General features: G+C 43.4%; 1 pseudogene; it reads right to left on the reverse strand.

The window, feature by feature from the left end:
- Positions 1 to 4286: 4286 nt before the first annotated feature.
- On the reverse strand, positions 4287 to 5549 carry LOC144160681 (uncharacterized; annotated as a pseudogene).
- Positions 5550 to 14545: the final 8996 nt, after the last annotated feature.

The following is a 14545-nucleotide window of genomic DNA, read 5'->3' on the forward strand; positions in this document are numbered from 1 at the left end:
CCGGGCGTCTACGCGGCAGCGGGTTTCGTTTCCGCGCCTGTCCTGGTTGGACGCGGCGGGAAATGAGCCAGCTGGAAATGGGCCCCCTCAGCCGAGCCAAATCGCCGCGGAGAGAATGCCACTCTTGGCACAGCGATTTCACTGTGGCGGCGTGGGCCGTCACTTTCCCGGCTGAGCCGCTCATTGTTCTTCCCTAGTTCAGTAACTTGGTCCGATATGAAAAAATGCCCTCCAAGGCGTCCATGAGAAGGGCACGGAGGAAGACCAGCTCGGCGCCAAGGAAAACAGGGTTGATGGTGGCCGCTGCGTCGCGAGGGGTGGACGAAGGCCTAGGCAGAGGCGACGATGCCACTGCCGAAGTGCCGTTGTCGTTGTTAGGGTTAGGAAGTGACGATAAAGTCTTGCACGAAATACAAAAAATATCCTGCGCGCCTGACTTGATTAGGTGCAGGTCGTCGTCGGGCAAAGACATGCATTTCGCATGATCGCGTTTGTCGCATTCCCTGCAGCGAAAGAACTGTTTCACGTTGAAAACGCAAGAGCACAACGCGCACACATCTGAGCCCCATCTTGCAGGTTGAGTCCACGACAAAAACAATGAATAGAGTAGAGAGACAAATGATACGTGGAAGAAGCCACTGTACACTTTTTCAAAATTAGGCAAGTATTATTTCATAAAGAGAACCGCTGAAAAAACAAACTCAAGCAATGAAAATAAAAAAAAAAACAAGAACGACACAGATATCATAGAAGTTTAACTTAACGTATTCAACAGCGCAGTACGATGAATTCTAAAGAAACTTTGAAAGATGCCAATGCCTTCAAAGATGCGGTTGTAACAATTTTGTAAATTACGCAAAATAGAATCAGTGAAGTTGCCTGCAGTGGTCTAGAATATGCAATGCGAGCTGGTGGGCCTTTGGGAAACACAAAACTAAAAACAGTTATGCAGGTCTGCGCACGAAAAGTCACCATGAACAATTTTCTGAAGAAATTATATGTCTGCATGAATACGGCTGCCGATCGAGGAAGGAATGAAAGGAACTATGGATGAGTAAGAATCGGGATGAAAACTGTGATTGTGATGACGGTGCCTAAATATGGATAAAAACGTCTGCACACGTTCTATTAATTCACCACCAGGTTTGAAGATGCCGTCCGTTCATTTCATTTCATTTATTATTACTGTTAGCCCAGAAGTGGGCCGTTACAGGGTGGAAGGACAAAAAGTTTCACTCGAAAGCAGGTTATCAAGTTGAAACAATATTTCTCGGGGCTGTAGCGAGCAACAGCTCAAATTATACATAAAAATGGAACACTCACGGAAAGGAATACACGCGGTCAGAGCTGGACAATGACTCAACGCGTTCAGACAACGCTTTGCGACGCCTGGAAGGCGGCACCAATAAAACAAGCATGGGCGTTATCATGCGAGTAACAAAAAGCACTCAGACATAAAACATAAAAAAAAGAATGACATTCAGCCACAGTATTATTCACAGAAAAAACCGTTTCAGATTACCTTCAAATGACGCAAGCGAAGAGCATCTGATTGTGGCCTCAGGCAGCATATTCCATTCTTCGATAACACGTGGGAAAAAGCTGAACTTAAAGCAGTCGTTATGCAGGGCTAGGGGTGGGATGTACATGCTATGACGATGCCTGGAGTGTTCTTGTGTATTAACCTGAAAGAAATCTGAATGGTGTAGTTTGAAATGATTGTGAATTAGCTGGAACAGAATTTTTACTCTCTCAATTTTTGACCTGATTTCCAGACTTTCAAGGTTCGCTGTACTACAAAGCTCAGTGGGGGAATAATGCCGACGATACTTATTAAAGATAAACTTCACTGCAAGTCGCTGTATCTTTTCTATTTTGTTGCAGTTGGACTGTGTGTAGGGGTCCCATACAATTTTAGAGTATTCAATAATTGGCCTGACTAAGGTCTTGTAAGCTAGGCACTTGATATCAGGAGGGGCGCCATAAAGGTTACGCCTAAGGCTGTACAATGATTTAGTAGCCTTGGAGCACACGTAGTCAATGTGTGTATTCCATCGGAGATCGGGTGTAAACAATACCCCCAGATATTTATATTTCTGTACGCGCTGTAGCCTAGTATCGTCAATCTGGTAGTTATATTCTAGCGGTGCTCTCTTCCGTGCGATTGACATAAACACCGTTTTTTCAGCGTTTAAAGTCATTTGCAATTCTTTGCACCAATTACTAATTTTTCAAAGGTTGTCGTTCAAGTTAACTTGGTCACGTAGGGTCTCAATTCTGCTATAGACAACACAGTCGTCGCCAAACAACCTGATTGGAACCGTGACACAATTGGGTAAATCGTTTATAAATAATAAAAATAAAACGGCGCCCAACACGCTCCCCTGAGGAACCCCAGAATTTACAGCAATCAGTCTGGACCGTTTGTCTTTTATTTGAACAAACTGCTGGCGGGAACCAAGATAAGTAGCAAACCATGTTGTCAATAGATTATTCTTAAACGTGTTGTTAATTTTAATCAATAACTTTGAGTGGGACACTTTACCAACGCTTTTGCGAAATCCATGAACACTAAATCAGTTTGACCCCGCGTATTTATTGCTTCGGAAAGGTAATGAGCAAATTCGACTAACTGGGGTGATGTAGATAGGCCTTGGCGGAATCTGTGCTGCCTCGGAAACAACAGCTTGTGCGTATCGAGATAGGCCATCAAATGTTTGTTGATAATATGTTCGAGTAACTTTGAGCAGGTGCTGATAAGCGAGATGGGACGGTAATTGGACTCGTATAAAAGGGAGCCGCTTTTGTGAACAGGGGTGATTTTAGCGCACTTACATGCGTTTGAGAAAGAACCACTGCGTACGGACGACTGGAATATTTTAGTAAGGAAGCGAGACGCCCATTCTGCGTATGTGTACAGAAATTCGTTTGGTATACCATCAGGACCGGGACTTTTTCTTGTATTCATGTTAAGTAAAAGATTTAGGACGCCGTCTTCGGTAATTACCACATCTTCAATTGGCCCCCGAAATGATGATGTACCAAACTCGAGCAAGATACCATTATCATTCGTAAAAACAGATGCGAAGTGAGAGTTAAAGTCATCGACACGTTGTTGCGTAATTTCCTCTGATAGTGTCTGGGAGCTTGCCAGAGGAGTTATATAGCGCCAAAACTTCGAGGGGGCTTCCATCAAAAATTTCTTCAAGGTCACATTCAAATACTTATCCCTGGATTCCTTAATCAGACGTTTCAGTTCTCGTCTCATCGATGCAATGCCGGCTTTGCTTTCAGGAGTACGATTTTTCGAACATGATTTTTGTTTCCGGTTTAGTTTTCTTTTTGCATGAATGATTTCTCTAGAAATCCAAGGATTGTTCCTACGAATGCGCTTTGAAATCTTGGGAACGTGTCTGTCTACACACCTCGCGACAACATTCGAAAAGAAATGCCATAACCTGTCAGTGCTACAGTCGGTATTGTAAAGGACCATAAAATCATCGAAAGACATTTCAAGGCAGTCTAAAATAGATACATAATCTGCGGCTGCAAAAATTCAATACTGCGCTAGACGTGTGCCTACACGAAGTGTCCGGGGACATCGCTAGGCTCGTCACTACCATTCTGTGGTCAGACAGTCCCTCTTCAACATCATAATGACCGAGAAAGGGTCGCAGCCCAGGTGACACAAATGCCAAGTCAAGAATTGATGACCTTGTAGTCCCTATCCTAGTAAAATCCGCAACGATTTGCGTTAGCCTATAACAGAACGCAAGCTCCAATAGCTGCTCAGCGCTTCCTACTTGCTCCGCTCCACAAGACTGGGATAACCAATTAATTCCCGGTAGGTTGAACTCCCCTAATAATAAAACGTTTTCTTGTAGACCAAAATGGGAATTCATGAAATCTCTGAGCTTAGAGATTGTATCCAGAGAAGAATTTGGGGCCCTATACATCACACCAACGTACACAGTCCGCTGATTTAACCTGGTCATAATCCACAACATTTCTACGTCAAGAGTTGTCATCCAGTACTGAGAATTTATTGTGGTCTTTAATAATGAAAGCAACACCACCTCCTCTGCTTAGTCGGTCTTTTCTTAAAATTACCTAGCCTGGAGGGGTTACTTCTGAATCTTCTACATCCCTATGTAACAAGTCTCTGTTACGGCAATTACATCCGGCTCATGCTCTAAGATTACGGCTTCAATTGCGTCAGCTTTACTAAGCAAACTCCTTGCTTTGGTAATAATAACTTTAAACAAGGCTGATGGCCGCAAATTGCGTCAATCTGAGCCAGTGTGGCCCGAACTAGTACACCTGAACCGCTCTTTGGTGACTTCATTCCAGGCGCAAAGGACGTTCTTTACTTTTAATTTATCGAAAATAAGTTTCACTTTTACTCCCTTTTTTCTTTCCTGCGCTGATGAAATCCATAGTTGTTTCCTTATTTCAACAACTCGTTTGGAGTAATCTTCGTTGATGCTGAATTGTGTACCTTTGAGTTTGGGACAATTCTTCAATACCATCATTTTGTCTCTGAAATCTGATACTTTCAAGATGACAGGGCGGTCTTTTTCCGGCATTTTCTTTCTGAGACGATGAATCCGCTCAATTGAGCTCAACCTTGTCCCGAGTACATTACCAAAGATCTCATCGTTCACCTTTCTTAATAATACTGCCTCATCCTCAGATTCCTCTTCTTCTATTCAGCGTACGATCAGATTGTTACGTCTTGAACGGTTTTCTAATTCATCAAGCTGTCTGGCAAGAGCTGTCAGTTCATAGTCGTGCTTACCTACACTTGTTTCTATATTGGCAAGACGGTTTTCAGTTTCGCCTAACCTCTCAAGTTGTTTTTCCATATTATGGAGCCTACCTTGCATGTCAGTAATGCAAGCATCCGTAGAAGTTTGCTTCGTATGGATTTCGTTTACTTTTGCTAATAATTCATTCTGATTTCTTAACACTTCCTTTAACATTTCTTCAATTTCTGGCGCAGGGTTTTCTTCTACGTTACCCGATAATTTTCGTAACAAGCTTACAACAGAGTAGCAATCATTCAAGCAACTAAGGACAATATGTGGACACGGCAGCACTATCAAACAGATACAGTTACTACGGAAGCCATATTTTCTGTCACCAACCTGCACAAGCAAAGGGACGTAAGGCGACAAAGTCACGGCGGTGCTGCCGTGTCCACTGAAGCTTGGGCTGGTGGCCCTTGCTTTTATATGCTCCGGACGACTTGCTATCAGGAAGACCACGGACGTCATCGTGCTCCAAGGGGGTGCGCAGTTGATGAAGTCCACGTGGTACGGCATCGTTTTCGCCAAATGTGATCCAGCTGCGCCGAGAAGGTTTCCCATTGAAGGTTGGTGCTCACTGTCCGCCGTGCTCCGTCCACTGGCCGCTCCTCCGTCCACGAGAAACCATTCTGTCAATACCTGCACAAGCAAAGGGACGCAAGGCGACATAGTCACGGCGGTGCTGCCGTGTCCACTTGTCCCGTGCAGGCAACACAAGCAGATTCTCACTGAGGAATACATATTGTTCCACTAGCTTAGTTCCACGTTATGCTTTTAACGCACCTGGAGCTGGGTCACGCGGTTCTATAAACCTTGAAGTCGGCCGCCTCAATTCACGCGCGTCACCGCCGTACTGCAGCAGTGGCATTGAGGAACCCGCTGTGTAGCAGTGCAAAAATGGATCTGGAGAACAGAATTTCCTTGTAATTCGACACCAATTTTCAAGATGTCGGAGCATTTGCCGGGTGATGAAGAGAAAAAGAGATGGCATGGAGGAAAAGAACCCGGAGGTCCCCAATCTCGACCCTTTGCAGAGGACCTCCTCGGCTCGGCTTGAACTGACTTCACGGCTTCCACAAGGCGTAGATTCCTAACCCATCTGAAGCCTGCGCGCCCAGCCTAATTCACGTAGCGAAAGGCGACGCATCTCTCTTAAGGAAAAGCAAATTAATTGGAGCGACTGTGTGCGCCTCTAACAACTCAAAGAGTACACAGGCGGCGAAGCAACAGTCATCAAAGTGGGGTGCGCAGAAAAGTGTCGGCGAATCGAATACCGCGGCAGATCCCCTGGCCGTATTTATTTTCGCCTTGATTGTTTACCGAAACGCCGTATTACAACAAAAACTCTGGAGCTGAAACAACATTATTCTAGGCTTCTGACATCAGCGCCAAACCATCACCCTATATAAAAAAGGTAGTGCGTAAGGCATTCAAAGAAAAGAAAGGATACGTGCCTTTCGCTAAATCACTCATAACACAACGACACGCCGCCGCAGGATAACAACAAAACAGGCATACAAAAAGAGAACGCACGGTTGGAGGGAATATTGTGTCTTTGTTCCAATCTCCAGGCGTTTTACTTCGACAGGCGAAAGAATACAGTTCTGCAAGTAATAATTTTTTTTCCACTCAGAGGATTAGTTACGTTTGATGGTTGAGATTGGTCAACAGTCCAACAACATTTCGTTTCTTCTTGCATTGTGTATATCCCGGAATAAGTGCCTCATATAACTGTTATTCTACTTGATTTGTGCAGACATACATCGAATCTACGACTATACACGCATACTATGGCCCTCATTGGGACACCCGTGTTGCTTGTTGACAAAAGGCACAGAGAGCCTTTCGCCCAGTCTAAGACTTGTATTGATAGAAGCAATTACTCAATTTCCATGTCCTACTTCTATAATACCGTGCTGAGGTAACCTGACCTTTTTTTTTAAACCCGATTTAGTACCGCTGACGATTGCAATTTTCCAACAAAGCAGATAAAAACAGAGCACTTCTGACATCCACGTGTTCTACGCCGTTATAACGAGGTAATCTCATTTTTTTCAACAAAGTGCAGGCGAGCCTTTTGTGTGTTATGAATATTTTAAAGACGATAATTTTTTTTGGGCTACTTAAACCCAGAAATTTTGTTCTGTCCGTATGTCTGTCTGTCTGTTTGTCTGTCAGTCTGTGACTGGATTCAGCCTTCGGGCTAAAGCAAAGTAGATATTGCACAATAGTCTAATATACTCACAACCAAAGGTAAACGTCTAAGCCCGGTTTTTATGTTCACACTTATCAACTTTGTTGAACAAGAACAAGACATTACCCAAATATAAGACACGCCATTAGTGGACAAGGGATATTTTCAGTGTTCCTTTATAAAAAAATTCATGGATGCTTGATTTTCGATAGCAAATGATATTCTACATCTCCCGCAGAATATGAAAAATCACGCGACCACAGCAACAAAAGTTAATGATGACAATGATGATGTACTAAAAGCTCTTGGAAGGCACCCACAATGGGGAATTGGTCAGGGCAAAATGGGTTGTTCCACTAGCTTAGTTCCACGTTATGCTTTTAACGCACCTGGAGCTGGGTCACGCGGTTCTATAAACCTTGAAGTCGGCCGCCTCAATTCACGCGCGTCACCGCCGTACTGCAGCAGTGGCATTGAGGAACCCGCTGTGTAGCAGTGCAACGCGGTAAACTCAAATCACCTTGAGCAATGCCTTGATGTGTTTACCTTGGGATGAGCGCGACGGTACAGGAAAAGCATAAAAGGGGAGTGGGAAAGCAAAAGGTGGCATTTCCTTGGTAAATGTCTACAAAGACTATAGTCTTTTGACGACATTTGCAACGAAAGGAGCAGATACGTGGCCAATTTTTTTTTTATTTGGTGAATCTGATTCTGCTTCAACGCGGCCCTTAGGGACTACCACGTTAGCATTGCCTGCTTTGGATTCTGAAAATACCTGAATGGGTACCGCCACTGAATGTTAGTTTTGGTACTGTTAAAACGCAATGCAGCTGTTGCATATACACACGTAAAAGGCGCTTGTCGTGAGATGCTTGCCTTCTTCTTATGGAAGGGGGAGAATAGCCTTTCGCTCGTAATCATGTTTCAATTCCGGGAAACATTAATTCATTTTAGAGGCAGCAGCGTTTACCCCAACCTTATTGTTTCTGCACCTGTATTCTTAAAAACCTGTATTCTTAAAAAGGTCTGGTGCTTATTGACAATTTACTTACACAGTGCACACGTACACAGAGATCCCTTTCGACCTTTACACTCCGGCCCTCTTATCAGGTGATAAACCGGGTTTTAACAAGTATCAGCAGGTTCCTTTCACTGGTATGAATGTTTTGATCCAAGGAAGCATAATGCAGCTTTGAAGCTGCACTTACGAAACAATACGCAAGTATCGTCCACCGTTGCAGTGTGAGAGCCCGTGATAATTGCCCCAGCTTTCGCATTTTTACAACTCCGCCGACGCGAAAATGGTGCACTTCGTACATCCACGCACACTACGACTCTATGCGAGAGTTAGTGGCGTTGCTTTGTGAAACATGGAGCATAATTGTTTCATGTTATTGTTGTTTCAGTTCATTGTAGCATTGATTCAGTTTGGAGCCAGCCCTCCTCGAGAATCACGCAAACATTTCCTGTCTCTCAGTGTATTATCCCCGCAATGTGTTCCGCTGCTTATTGTTATCTCACAAGTAGAATACGCAAAAACGGAACACTTTCCTAACGCAACCACCTCTACGCCTGTTATCGCGAGTAACCGGCTTTGTTCTTCGTAATGCGCAACCCGGACTATTTCTCGTTGGGAATCATTCCATTCAAAGACGCGCCGGTGATGGCCTGGGTGAATGATATTTCTTCAATTTTTTATCTTCAAGCATCAATGAAGCGTCAATTACACCAGCCTTTTCCCCATGTTATATATTCAGCTACACCACAACGTCTACCGCAATTTTGGAGTAATGGCTCTTCGAACTTTCGCGTTAAGGCCGGTGCCTAAAGGTTTCGTGTTATGCAAACGTTTCACCAGAAACTTGCTGGAATAGCAACGCTTTATGTGTACGGAGCGAGCGTTGATGGCCTGGGTGCTTGATATGCTCAAGATTTACGCTGCTGCACATATGGAAAGATCGCGAATGAGCAGTTTAATTGATTCTGGTGTATTTAATCAGTTATAGCAACATGTAGAGCCTCCGAAAATTTTAATAAGTAGGAGGAGCGACAAATGATTGGCTTGCTAGCGTCTTATGAAGGTGTTCACTGGCGAAAAAGGCGAGAGTACGCGCATTAGCACAAATCAATCTGTTGTGGGAGTGTCGTCTGCTCGCAGTTCTCGAGACAGCGCACGCCCTGTTTTTCTTATCTTGCAAGGTCGTTTCGCTATCGCAAAAGGTAGCTGAGCACCTTGGTGCAGAAGTTTTTATTGTTATCAGATTTGTCATTCATCACATTACATCGCGTAGCGGCCTTAGGCAATTCCGGCCATAAAACCGGTCCTGTTCAACTTTTAGTTCTCTTCTCTCTTACAATTTGCACGCTCAGAGCGGGCAAGTGATCCGAAACAAAAATGACACGCACATTTGATAAGCGTATGCGCGTCAAATAACCACAGTTTCTCGGGAAGAAAATTATTCACATATAGTGACAGGGGGTGTACAAATTTTAAGAAAATAGCGTAGCAGATGGCACCCATACAGCCGATAGCCCATTGCGTGTGCGCTTACTTTGGCTGATTTCGCTGCTGAACACCGCAATAAGGCGCTGAAATGCCGATTGGTCGTAGCTCCCGCTATATTATTAAAACTTTTGAGGGCTGTATCCGCATTGCTCAAGTCGCGCAGGTGCTGAACTGGCCTTTAATTACCATAATGTAAATATTTTGTTGTCGTTCACGTTTTACCTTTAAATGCAGGACTAGCAATGCACTAGCTATGAAGAATGTACGTAAGTGGCATGTTTGCACAATATCACCCCCTTTTGTGAATCTGCACTCACTGATGGTGGCGGCAATGAGCACCACCTTTTTTTCAGCGTTTTCACACTATTACAGGAGCGAATTATTCCAAGTGGTCAACTTTCGTAGCTTCCAAAGTATCCTCTAATATATATATTTGAAGGTTTAGTGGCATGCAAAAGATTTTTCTCGCTATGCAGGTGAAGCATCGAATTAGCTTGGCGCAAAGCGAGGTTACTGTCCCCGATTCACTATAGCAAACACTTCAAGGATTTTCGCAGACTCAATGAAGCCTAAATGACCACAGCATTCTTTTTTGGGTTTACACGTAGTAACAAGAGAAAATTCAGCGCAGTAGTTGAGTCTCGATGCTTCCGCACTTTCCCGTGATGGGTATAGTTTGAAACTTTTCTGTCAAGGAAAAGCTGGACCTGGCACTTGCAGGAATAGCTATGCTTTGTCTCTAGATATGTGCAGTATTTTTCATGGTAGCCCGATGTGTCAATTTATACATCTGCATAGGTAAAGACAAGTGTCCATGACCACCACATTTTATTAGTGTTTAGGCTATACTACAGGAGAACATTTAGGCAAAAATGGACTTGAGGCGTTTCCAAATCGGGCCTCAAAGACCTTTATTTTAAACTTTCATGTTGATCTCTAGCTCCACCTGGTACTTTCAGGAATAAAAATGCAAAAGCAGTGGAGAAGCGGAGTAGTTGGAGTAAATGTAGATTGGCTACGTTTTACTCATATGTAGGAACAACTGAAGCGTGAATGAATACCAGCATTTCTTCCACTGTATAAACTCGGCTAGAGAAGAATGCCCAAACTAGTTGCGGAGTAGCGCTGCTTCCTAACTGTCCTGTAAGGGCCGTCATTTGGCATTTTTGTCATGCAAACGCTTCAAATAGTGCTTGCCGCTAAAGCATTGCATTATCTGTGGAGGTATAGATTAGGCTTCCTGGAAGTGCAATTTACCCAAATTCTATTTTTCGGCACAGACTGGCTGAAAAGACAGTGATGACGGGAACTTATCCAAAAATTTAGACTCAGCTAGAGCAGAAAATGTAGTAGAGTGAGCGAGTAGAGGTGCTTTAGAGCTGCTCTTTAAAGGGTTTTAAATAACAGGAAGAAATACGGGTTGGTTTAAAGATGTTCTGCAAGTCGAAAGAAATGGTATTCCGAAATACCGTACTTGTCCTGAAGACTGGACAGAGGGGCATAGGCACAGTTTTAAGCACTGTCACACCAGAATCTGGAAGAATCTTGAGTTGAAACATCAAAATATTAACACATCCGCTCAAAAAGAAGCACTGCATTTACAGCCCCATAACAAACAAGCAGAATGAAGGAGATCGATTTTGACCAGTACAACAGGGAAGGCAACGCTGAAATCCAGCATTTCTGCAGAAATATGACAAGTGTTAAAACCTTAGAACTGAAATTAACATGCAACTGACATCGATGTATGCTACCAAGTGCTTAGGGAAATGCCAATATATTAAACGTTGTTGTCCAGTTCAGATATCACGCAAATGAGGCTGTGTTTGAAAAAAATTAAACCATCTTCCCGCGGGGAACCCTGATGAGGATGCGAAGCATCGTGGCGGTTCGGTGTGGTTCCATTGTGTTGCCTTTATGTTGAGTGATCTGGTTTTTACTAGCGCCAGAGGGAATTCCGCGTCCGGGTCCACACCAGTGGCAAAGGCACGCAAGTTCTGTTGTGTTACGGTGAGTAGGCGGTTGTTCTCGAGGCGAAAGAACTCGTCCATCATGTTCTTGTCGATGTTGTCTCGGTGGTAGAATCGGTAATCTCCGTCAGCTTTGATGAGATTAAGGTTGTTGACATTGGTGCACCGTCTGAGAGCAATGTACACGCCCTCCTCTTCGCAGCTTTGTCTTTTCGTTCTTCTTCTTCTTCGTTGGTTCCCCTACGGGAAGATGACGACGGTGGTTAAACGTGAACCTATCTCGTGGTGGATTCTTTGGTTGGCCAATCCCTAGGGGCATCCTGCCACATTAAGCATCAGAGGCGCCGCGGACGGGGCTGGTTGAGCTGCAAGGCGCGTGGCGCGCTTCCCGCCACTGCTTTCCCACGGGAAATTCCGCATCCCCCTCTAAAGTTTTCAGTTCGTCGTTTCCGTTGACTTTTTATTTTTCATATGCTAATATATGCGTCGACAAATAATTTGCCGCACAAAAACATTTTGCGTTATTGTTGCACTTCACGTGCCTTCGTTGTATCAGTAGCTTCTTGATGTAGTTTGAATGAGTCAAGGACATAGGGCGCGTTCGTAGCACTTGCTCCTGTCCCAGATTTGTAGCGTAGTGGGAAGAGCACCACGTACCTCCCGTTGCGACCAGAGAGTCGTGGGATCGAAACCGGGCGCCGCTAACTATTTCTTTTTTAATAGTGTAGTATCGCGGAGCTGTGGGTGTAAGGAGAAGAGTTTCGCATGCGCAGTGAGCGTGTGGACGGCGTCGCCATCAACGACGGAGGACCAGGTGAGCCTAAGAAATGCTCCTTATTTAAAAAGGAATAAAATCGGTTAACAAGCACTCACATTTAAATCTGCTGCACTGACCTGGTTTATATCAACCAGCACTTGTGTCTTATCGTGGTTTAAAAAATAGAAAAAAAATCGTTTTACGAGCCCTGATCTTGACCTTATGCAGCGATAAACCAGTATATGTCAAGTGCTCCTGTGTCCATTTTTCTGGGCATGGCTGCCAATAGGGAGGACGAGCAGCACTGATAATGGCTCTTGTCGTAAAACAAAAAAAATTGTGCGAACGAGAAAAATGATGCCCGATCAGCACAAATAACGTGTGATAGGAAGTTTAGGAAAATAAATTCACGCTTTAGAGGTGTCAGGCTGAAACGACAATGCCGCCGACTCCAGACGAAGCAGCCATGTCGTGGGTGGCTCTTTATGAGACACAACTACTGCACAACTACCTTATGAGGTGACAACTACCACTCCGAAGGGTTTTTTTTAGTTGGTTCCTAACAGTAACATAGAAATAAATATTGTAAATTAACTACTACCAAGTTACGTGGAGCTTAAATATAGATCGTACAAGTCTTCGTACAAAAAATCCAGCTCAATTTTACTGAGAAAGCTGACGTATTACTTCAATTACAAAATATTGCGATCAATTTCACATAAAAATGTTCACATAACCGTAATACATTCATATTGGTAATACTTCTAGCACTGGCCGCATCTCAAGAATTTGATCGGAGCAAGCGTGGCGTGGGTGTTTTTGTGTTCCGACTGATGCATAAAGTGGCGTGGTACATGAATTCCAAACTTAACTACAGACTACAAGATCTTCGAGTTGCAACACAGACATTGAAATTATCAACGCTCTCTAGTGCCGCAAATTGTGGTACTGCACCAGATATAGTTGTTTAAGATGAATCAGTACAATGTCCTTGAAAGAACATTTTTTCACATCCGGAGCTCTATAAAACCTACATATTCATTAACAAATTTATGCTGTCACTGAATTCAAAGAAAATTTACCCGAATTAAATGAACGATATTAGGCTTTCTGAGGATTTATCAGACTCAATTAAATCTGTACACATGAGCGCCTTCAAAGAATAACGAAACTTGTGGTCAAGAGACACCAGTTATCAAACACAATCTTGGGTAGGGGCCACCATACGAATAGTAAAAACAATTATTTGCAACACTCCCAACCCTTATAAGTACAAGAGGTTCTTCAATGTTAAGATATTTGTTTCGTAAATTGCATTCAGCTGTGCGACCACTCCTTAAACACAATTTGCGAGTTGTGTTGCATTTCTAAAAGAATGTTCATCGATCCGACTGATGCACGTGAGATGTCATCATCATTGTCATCATCATCAGCAGCATCATCCTATCTGCTCCCACTGGAGGGCAAAGGCAACTCCCATTATCATCCAATTACCCCGAGAGATGCACAACACATTATATCATTGACGAATAGCACAACGTTGTAGAATAATAATTTTTCAATAAACCATGTAAAATATTTAGTGTCGTTTATTGTTGCTGCACTGACTCGCTTGTTTATTTTTAATTGTGTCGTGTGTGTTCTTCGGTGGCCTCAAAAGAGCAAAAGTATGAATAAATTATCATAAGAGCGATGGGACCACCCTCTTGAAATATAGGCGCAAAACCAACTTTTCGGTCAGATTCAATGGCGAACAGGGAGTCATTCATGCCAAAGTACCATTTTTAGAAACACGAAGATATAGGCTAGATATATTCGAATTGCTTTCTTGGTTCTCAACCTAAACAATGCTACAATGGATGAAAAATGCATTGGGTTGGTTATAGAAAAAGCATGTACAAGGTAGGCACGTAATTGATATATCAGAGGGCTTGGATTGCATAGAATACTGTATTCTTTATAACAACCTGCAGGGTATGTATTTATTCGAAGTCACTGAATACGCCGGTAGCGTGACGAGAACGCGGAGAGCATTCACTATGTATTGTTCGAATATCCCCTCACTGCGAATAATATCTACTATACCTGAATGCAGTATATCAGGTCCTTTTTATTCATTACACAATAACACGATTGGACACGGTGACTCCTCTGTTACGTTTTCCATCCAATGATGTTGATGTTGGTTCATTGTTTTAAGCAGTTCATGATCCAGATGAGCTAGGTGCAAGCTTCAATACAGCACTCCCTAAACAGTCACATCAGTCAAAGTTCAAATGTAATAACTTTATTCTATATAAACCCAAGGCA

The sequence above is a fragment of the Haemaphysalis longicornis genome, unplaced genomic scaffold (assembly GCF_048455015.1).
Source record: "Haemaphysalis longicornis isolate Haplotype H1 unplaced genomic scaffold, Haemaphysalis longicornis Haplotype H1 scaffold_11, whole genome shotgun sequence".
Lineage (NCBI taxonomy): Eukaryota > Metazoa > Arthropoda > Arachnida > Ixodida > Ixodidae > Haemaphysalis > Haemaphysalis longicornis.